Source organism: Thalia democratica, chromosome 7 (genome assembly GCF_965202585.1).
Source record: "Thalia democratica chromosome 7, ktThaDemo2.hap1.1, whole genome shotgun sequence".
In the NCBI taxonomy this organism is placed as follows: Eukaryota; Metazoa; Chordata; class Thaliacea; order Salpida; family Salpidae; genus Thalia; species Thalia democratica.
In genome coordinates, this window is record NC_139171.1 from 2,353,336 (window position 1) to 2,362,402 (window position 9,067).

Sequence of the window (9,067 nt, forward strand, 5' to 3'; positions counted from 1 at the left end):
GAATTTAAATTATCAGAATTTAAATTGTCCGAATTGGAGTAGTTATGCACCCGTTAGCTATATATATCTTATTGAACGCAATGCTGCTTATATGACATCATAGTAACTAATTATTACGTCACAGGTCGCACCAGGACACGTGACAAGTACAGAGTTTATTTGACGTCACAATAACTAATTATTACGTCACAGGTCGCACCAGAACACGTGACAAGTACAGGGTGGTTTACACGGAGAAGCAGAGGTTCGAGCTGGAGAAGGAGTTTCTCTTCAGTCCCTACGTCACAATAAGGAAAAAGGGAGAACTGTCCAGATCCCTGGGACTTTCGGAGAGGCAGATCAAGATCTGGTTTCAGAACAGAAGGGCCAAGGACAAGCGACATGACAGGTTTTTATTTATTTTTGATAATTATTTCATAAATATTTGTTTAATAAGTACAAATATTTAAATTTTCAAAGATTTTAATTATATTTATTTTAATAAGATGCATGACTGGCTTATTTGTTTGTGTTTTTATGTTTAATTCAATACTATTTGTTTGTGGAAATTGGTTTGGGTTGTTTATTTTGTATGTTGGATAAATAGTTCAAAAATACTTGTTTGTGTATTTATTTATACTTTTTATTATGTGTAGTGAATAAATACTTACATTTTCGAAGATTTTATTGATATTTATATTAATAAGATGCATGAAAAGCTGAGAACATTCATTTGTATTGTTATATTTATTTAATACCATTTTTTTGAGGAAACGCGTATTTTTTTATACACTGTTACAAAAACTAACAAAAAAAAAGTTTACTATTGATTACTCTACTTCGACAATCAGACCAAAGATTTTTTGTTTGGTTTTTTGTGGTTGATGATCCGAGTTGTAAGATCAAATGTTAACTCGAGCTCGGGTGTTCTGTCAAAATTTTACCGATGTTACCTTGCAAGGACTTTATTAAGACTTATTTTTTAAACGAGTTTACAAAAAAATTTAAAAACAGCAGCTAAAGTTTCAAACTATGCTACGCAAAAAATATTATTGTTTTAATGAAACTGCATGAAGCTAGTAAGTCCATTTAAAAATTAAAATAGTTTTGAATACTCTGTTTAGATAAAATGTCTGCTATTCCCACAAAAAGAGATTGTATATATATATAAACTTAATTAAATAATAAACCATGTTTTTTTACAGTTATTCATGCATGAGATATTTCTATCTCATGTAATCATAAGATTTTTTTTTACTTTATTTAATTTTGAAACAGAAGTGTAAATAAACAAACATAACTAATTTGATAGAAATAACTAACAGAAAGGTAAGAGAACAACAGAGGAACAATGAAATAATGACGTCACAAAACATAATTTCGTCACAACCAGCGCAGAAAGACATCATCGATCACTCAAGTTTCCCGTATTGCTGCTGATTCATAAAATCTTAAGTTTTAAAAAGATGAAAAAAAAAAGAAGAATACACAAAATATTTTACTAAGTTTAAATTTTATTTATCAAGAGGAACACTCTATTTTTTGTATTTTTTGTATTTTTTCACTTATAGAGTTTTCAGTTTAGTTTATAAGGTACATTCAAATTAAAACAATTATTTTTACTCTTCCTCCCATAAAAAGTCCAAAAAAACTATTGAAATCAATAATTTTTAGAAATATTCTAAAAAGTTCTGCTACATTAGATGGAGTGTGTAAATTTATTAAACTATGAATGTTTTCTAGTTTTTATTTTAGCTAGCCTAGTTTATAAAAGGTTAAAGTTTTCTCAATGTTTAAAACTTTATTTTTCTAGCTTGACCCGTAAAAAACATTATATTTGTTATAAGTTTTTTCATACATTGCTCTTAAGGTATTATTTATCCTAATTAAATTAAAATATTACGTAATATTACTTTGTAAAAAATATTTTCACTTTTTAAAATGTTGTTATATTCAGCCATTTAAAAAAATAAAACACCTTTCAGACAAAATGATTTTATGTTTTTTTAAATCCAAATACGTACTTTTTGTCTATTAATTTTATTTTAGTATTGATAACTAAACTAGTTTACTAATGATAAAAAATAGTTATCATAAAAGAAATTTTAATGTTTCAAAAACAGTACAAATTTATCCACAGCTCCTGCAATCTTACTCCAAATTCTTTAAAGTTTTAAATTAGAAAAATTTAAAGGTTTTTGTACTCGGTTTTGTACTCGGTAATTTGTACTCGGTTTTTTTATTATTGATTTTTAAAAACACTTTGTCGTAAATTTCTACAATTTGATTTTTAATAAACAGTATGCTCATTGTGAAGTTTGTTTGTTTACATTTGTAAAATTCATATTACCTTTTTAAAATTAAAGATAAACAATATAACAAAAAAAAGTATAAAAGTACTTTTAGCAGTTTTTGGAACATTAGGTTAATATATAATATTAGTTTATAAAGTATTCTATTTAATTAAAACATTTTAAACTCTTTAAAAAGATTTATGATGTTTTGCTTTCTATGAAGTAATAAGTTAATTTATAATTTTAAGTGTATTCAAACATAAAATGTGATATCAACATTTTATTGATTAATTATTGTCGTTATGAAGAATTACATTTTCAAAATATAGAAATAATTGCTTCTTAATTAAAATTATTTAAACAAACTCATATAACACTGGGACCGCGTGTTATGAAATGAGCATTAGTTATATACAAAAAATGAATTAAATTAAATAATTTTTATATTTGCAATTGAGTTAAACAAAATGGAAAGTTCTTAAAAATCTTATGTAGTCGCCAAATTGTGTAACAATTTATTGTAAGCAATAATTGTTTTTATTTAAATTAGTTTCTGCTAGAAATTCTGTCTATATATTATTTAATCATTCGATATATTATTGCTTTAAAATTTATAGTAAGGTTAATATTTTATTAACTTGTAATAATACGGTTTGAACGTTATATCAAAATAAAATATTAGGAAAATTTGTAGTTATTTTGCACTTTTTTTAAATAATTGCACTTTAAGCATATCCATCTTATTTTTCTGGTTCATAACATAAAAATATATCAACCAACTTTAAAACAGCTGCCTTAAAAAATCGAGCTTTATATTTTAGTTTGACTATGTTGCAGTTATTAACGTTTTTATTTTTGTATGCTTGAAAATATACGGTTTCAAAATTTTATTTAGATTAAATATTTGAAAAAAAATATTAATTAAATTTTGAAACATACCATACATTCTTACCTTTTTTATCATAAAAAACAAACTAGCTTAATTCGAGTATTGTTTTAGAAATCAATTACCTTACAAAAAACAATTAATTTAAAATAATTCAAATTTTAATAAATATTAAATTAGAATGCAATATTTGTTTACGATCAACTGAAAGTCAATTATTAATTGAATACTATATTATAATGAATAACAGAAGTCATTTGAGCTTAACTAAAATTATATGTTATACTAAGCAAGTAAAAACTTAATTTACGATTAAACTGTAAATTTTTCCTTTTTTATATTTCAACACTTTAGCTAATCAAATCAAGCACAATCATATTAAATTATAAAAAAACTTGATAAACTAACATTGCTGCATGCGATTGTATTTATATGTTTTGAAAAATTAAACATCCAACAAGTATAAACCTGAATTTTTGTTAGTAATCTAATAATCTAAAGATACGTTGATTTTGAGTGTTATGATATTTAAAAACTTTAAATATTTTTAAATTTTCCATTTTTTGAAAGACAAAAAATACATCAGGTAACGAATTAAGTTAATTAGTTGAGACACTAACTTAATGATATCTAACTCGTTCTATTTTTAATTAAAACAAATTATTATTTTTTAAACTTGTTAAGAAATATTGAAAAAAAATATTAAAAATACAGTATACTACCGCTTAAGTACGCACTTTTTTTGGTACGCACCCCGCCTTAAGTACGCACTTATTCAGAAAGACAAAAAAAAAATAACAAAAAAACTAAAATAAAAAAAAGAATAATGAGCATCTTATCATTGTGCACTTATACTATAAATTTTTCTACTGATATAAACTTTCTTACAAAAACTGTCCTGAAACGTTTTTCTTTCATAAAACAAAATCAAACACTTGTTAGCTAATGGAAAATTATAATAAATGTATTACTTTCTAAATTAAATGTAAAAATCTCAGCCATAAAAAAAAACTAGGTTTATTCTAAACCAAAACAATTTAGCAAATAACAGAAAAATGGTTTTAAGTAATAATTAAAACTAAACTTAGCTTGACTAGCAATCTATTCAGAATGAAAAAATTATCTAACTTATTCATACTTTTTTATATCATTGACTGACATTGACTTTCTATATTAAATGTATGTATTAATTATGTAGAAACTTTTTATAGAAAAAATTAATCATTTTAAAATCTATTAAAAATTTTTGCAGATTAGAATTATGTATTAAATGTTATTTAAAATAAAAAAACTTGTTTATTTGGCTTAATTATTTGGTTGCTAGTTGTAAGAAAGAAAACAAACAAATAAAATTTAATATTATACTATATCGTCAAAAAGTACGCACTACCAGTGGTAAGTACGCACTTTTTGGTCGGGTTCAATTTGCGTACTTAAGCGGTAGTCTACTGTATTTGTTATTATGAGTACAAGAAGCGTTTACAAATGAGAAACTTTTGAAAAAAAACAAAATTTATAAAAACTCAATAAATATGAGTTTCTGTAGTATTTACATACAAACTATACATATATTACTTATATTGAAAAAAAAAAGATGAAAACTAAAATTTTTCAACTCAAAACCAGAAACACTTTTATCAAGTTTATTTACTTTAAGTTATTTTACTTTAGATTAAAATATAACTTCATGGTATCTATTGCGTTTAATACGCTAAATCCATATAAAAAACTTAAACTTCTATTTTGTATTTCAATGAAAGTTTTCATATTGTTTATTGAACGACAAAAAAAAAGCGCTCAAAAATTTTTGTAAAAGGACCTGGTGTACGAAAATTCTTTCTTATGGTTATGTTTGCTTTCTTAAATATAAAATAACTTTAGATTAACAAAGTATAAATTTTTTAAAGGCTTTAATCTAAACATAAAAAAACTAACGTAGTACGATTGTTATTGTATATTTTAAAATAGTCGCAATACTTGTAAATTTTTTATATTTTTAAAAAGTCTTAATCAGCTTTAAATAAAATTTTAAATAATTAAAAATTCTCAGCTTGAAAAGGTTTGCATATCACACTATAATTACTAAACCACGTATACACTTAAGATCTACTTCTATTTATTTTATTAATTTTTTATTTAATTAACTTTGTTAATATTAAACAATTATTGAAAAAGAAGTATAGAAAAATAATCGTTTTCAAATGAAATATAAGGGTAAAATAGGATCGAATTTTAAAACTTTTAAAAATTAAAAAAAAAATTGTGTTACCTTTAAATTCATACCTTTACAGCTCAAGAAAGTAGAGCTTAAAAAAAACATTTATATATACTTTACTAAAACTTAATGTTTTAAAAAGTTAGTTGGTATATATATTTGTGTTTTTTTTTAAAGTTTATAACTACACAACTACAGTTTAAATTATAATAACACTTAGTTATTTAGCTATTGTGTTTTTAACAACAAAGCTATTTCAAAAGTATTTTTAATCACAGCTTGTTAGTATAATAAGAAAAACTCGTTTATAATTTTAACTTATCTCAAACTAGTATTCACATTCTTTTAGAACTCTGAAAGTTTAGTTAACTTACAAACAATTTATGAAGTATGTAAAATAAAGTTTCGTGAGTTGCTTTTATTTGGTTGGGTCGTTATAAAAACTATTTATGTTAAATAACAGTTTAAAACATATGAAATATATTTTTGTAAAAAAAAAAAGAACTCACTTATTAAGTTTTTATAAGACCTTTAACTATAGTATTGTGTTTGTACGTACTTTACTTAAATTCGTAAAGTCACTACTACTATATAAACTTGCTTTGGATATTACACATAAGTTAATTTTTAAATTTTTTCCAGCTATTCACAAAAATAAATAGATCATTGCATGTTACAAAGGTTACTACTTTTATATATCAGTGTTCTTAAAATATCATGATATTTAGTAGTCTATATTTTTAAGAAACTTAAGAAAAAAGGCATATTATAGAATAAACATTGCAAATGATATTGCAACATTGTTTTTATTTGTTTTAATATTGTTTTTCATACCTTTTATTTATGACGTGAATAAATTATCTTACTTTTATTTTGAAAACCAGTTTCTACTAGTTCTTAGTTTTTAGTTATTAAACAAATATTGTTTTTTTTTCGTCAAATTTCAGAAATGATTGTCATTTTTGATACAATTTTTAATACTAAATATTTATATAAACAAATTTGTTCGCTTTATCACTTAAAAAACAAACTTCGAAAGCTTGTAGGTTGCATGTTTTATACCACAAAGTTCATTTTTGAGACAATAAGAACCTTTATAGCAAAGTTACCACAAAACTGCTTAAAAATAATAGTTTAAACAAAAAAGCGTTTATTCAGTATTCAGATTTCTTCTTTTGTGGTATTGCTGCACTACAGTATGGTAAGCAATATAAATAGTTGAAAATGGTTTCCTTATAAGTTCTATATATATATATATTTCTTTATAATTTAGATTAAGGGCTTCTACTTTTAAATGGTAGGGTTACCAGAAAACACTTTCGCAGTCCAAACGCTTTATCTGGCAGTAAAGTTTTTACTGGCTGTGAAATTAAAAAAAAAAGCTTTTTGAAAGCAAAAATGTAATGGAATAATCATTAGTTAGCACTTATTTGTACTGAAAATAAAATTTAGAGCACATTTTAAGATACTTGTTATAAATAGTTTATTTTATCTGTTTTGTACAATATGTTTTCAGACTAAATATATGTTATCTAAATGTTTGTTGTTCGCCCCAAGTTAAAGATATACACCGTTTTGTAAATAATATATATTTAATTTCAAAAAACGTAATATTTTTTTAAACAACGCATACTGTAAACATGATTAAATGCATTTTTTGTTTATAAGATAGATATGATGTTAATTATTATTAGATAGTCATGATAATTAGTAGTAGTATTTTTATTAGTTGAATCGCAATTACAGTTATAAGTTGAAGCTATTAAAACTGGTTTGTTTTGCTGTATAAGAAATTGATTTTTAAAAATAATAATAAGTACTAAACTGTTAATACGAATTGAGTATTTGATAATCTGTAAAAAAATCAGATTTCAAAAAATCAGATAATTGAAGTTTCTCAAAACTCTCCAGAATTTATTGAGCTACAGAAATTTTTTTCTTAAAAAAATATTTTTGCCAATAACTATAAAATATATTAAGAAAATACAAAACATACAGTTATAATTTTTATTAGATTGCAATTATTAAGAGTAAACTTGAGTTTAAGTATTACTGCTTTTAACTTGACTTTTAAGAAAATGTTGATTCAATTAAATTTCCTGAAATTGCAAGTATAATGATAATAGTTTTTGTAGATATTTATTCCGTATGTTTTTGATTTTATTAAATAAGACTTTAATTTGATTATAGTTTTCTCGAGGTTCGAGTGTTAATTACAATTTATATCAAAATTATCACAGCTCTTTCAAATAAACTGTAATATTATAGACTGATTGTTTTAAACTAAAAAATTAGAAAATAAAGCTTTTTGGGTTTAAGACCATTACGTAGCTACTTTTATTAGTGTTTGATTTTTAAATAAATTTATTAAGCTAAGATAAACTTAAATGATTTTAAAATACTTTTTTCTAGAAGTTTACTAAACAAAACTCCTATGCTAATTATGATGTCTCATAATTTTTTATATGTTTTAATTTTTTGAAACTATAAAGAACATATAAAGTTTTTGAATAAAAACAACATAAATTTCAATCACAAGGAGATATTTGTAAAAAATCTTTATATGAATTAATTATAGTAAGTAAACAAAACCTGTTTTAACCAAGTAGAATACGGTATGTTTTGCATAAAAGTTTAACTATTGTTATCTAAAAGTGTGTACAATTTTCGTATAAAGTTTAATATAAATCACATATACGTTTCAACGTTTATTTTATTTAAAATTGATGATTCAAAATCAAATGAGTTTTTGATTACATTTTAGAAAGCATCAAGCTACAATGTATAAATTGTTTAGAAATATTTTGTACACATAAACTAACACTTAAATTAGTTTATTTAGCGTATTTGGTACATTTACGTTGTATAAATATTGCATGTAGTTTTTATTAGTTAAAACTACTGATTCATTGAAAGTATTTGAAAAAATTTGCAATTAATTACTTAAGATTTTTTGTATCCTATTTTTTTATTAATAAAAACGTAATTTTTTGTCAATGTAAAAACTTAAAAATCTATGAGCAATGCATGCTAAAATGTCAAAAAAAAAAAAAATTAAATATTTACAACAGTTGTTTTTTATTTATATAGTTTTATAATTTCTTGTTTGGTTTTATAACTTTATGTTGTATATTTTTATCAGAAGCTTTTATGAAATTTTCGAATAATTATTGGTTGTAAGCAAATTTTTGTTATATTTATTCTACTTCAATTTGTAAGCTGTAAAATTATAAACAAGTTTTTAAACAATTTTTATACTTGCACTTATTATTGACAATCGTTGCTTATTTGAAAGGTTAATTTAAACATTTTTCAACACAAAACATACAAGTTTGATTGTTATGCTTATTGAGTTACAAAAACTAACTACCATATTTATGAAACCTTTGCAGATTATTAAATTTTCATAATATTTGTTAAGTCAATGCTTTACTTTTTACAGTTTAAATCGAGAGTTTTATTTTTGTGTTTTTGAAGACAATAAACTGTTAGATAATTTTTACATATATAAAAAAGTAAGCAAAAACTAACAAATTGTAGCTTGAAAACGTTGAAAAGATTTTTGACTTGCAACTAACACATGTATTTAGAAAATATTAATAACAAAAGACTATACAACTAGTTGAAAAATTTTGATAAATCTGTTATTGATTGCATTAAAAATAGTAAATTTAAAATCTAAAATTAAAATTT

The 9,067-nt window shown here is 22.9% G+C and overlaps 1 protein-coding gene across 1 annotated transcript in view; it reads right to left on the reverse strand.

The window, feature by feature from the left end:
• The window catches only part of LOC145841091 (small ribosomal subunit protein uS19-like), a 28,788-nt gene extending 19,991 nt beyond the window's left edge, over positions 1 to 8,797 (reverse strand). The window contains exon 1 of the mRNA XM_082948463.1: positions 8,786 to 8,797. The gene's annotated coding sequence lies outside the window, so the exon portion shown is untranslated. The remainder of the gene's footprint in view (positions 1 to 8,785) is intronic.
• Positions 8,798 to 9,067: the final 270 nt, after the last annotated feature.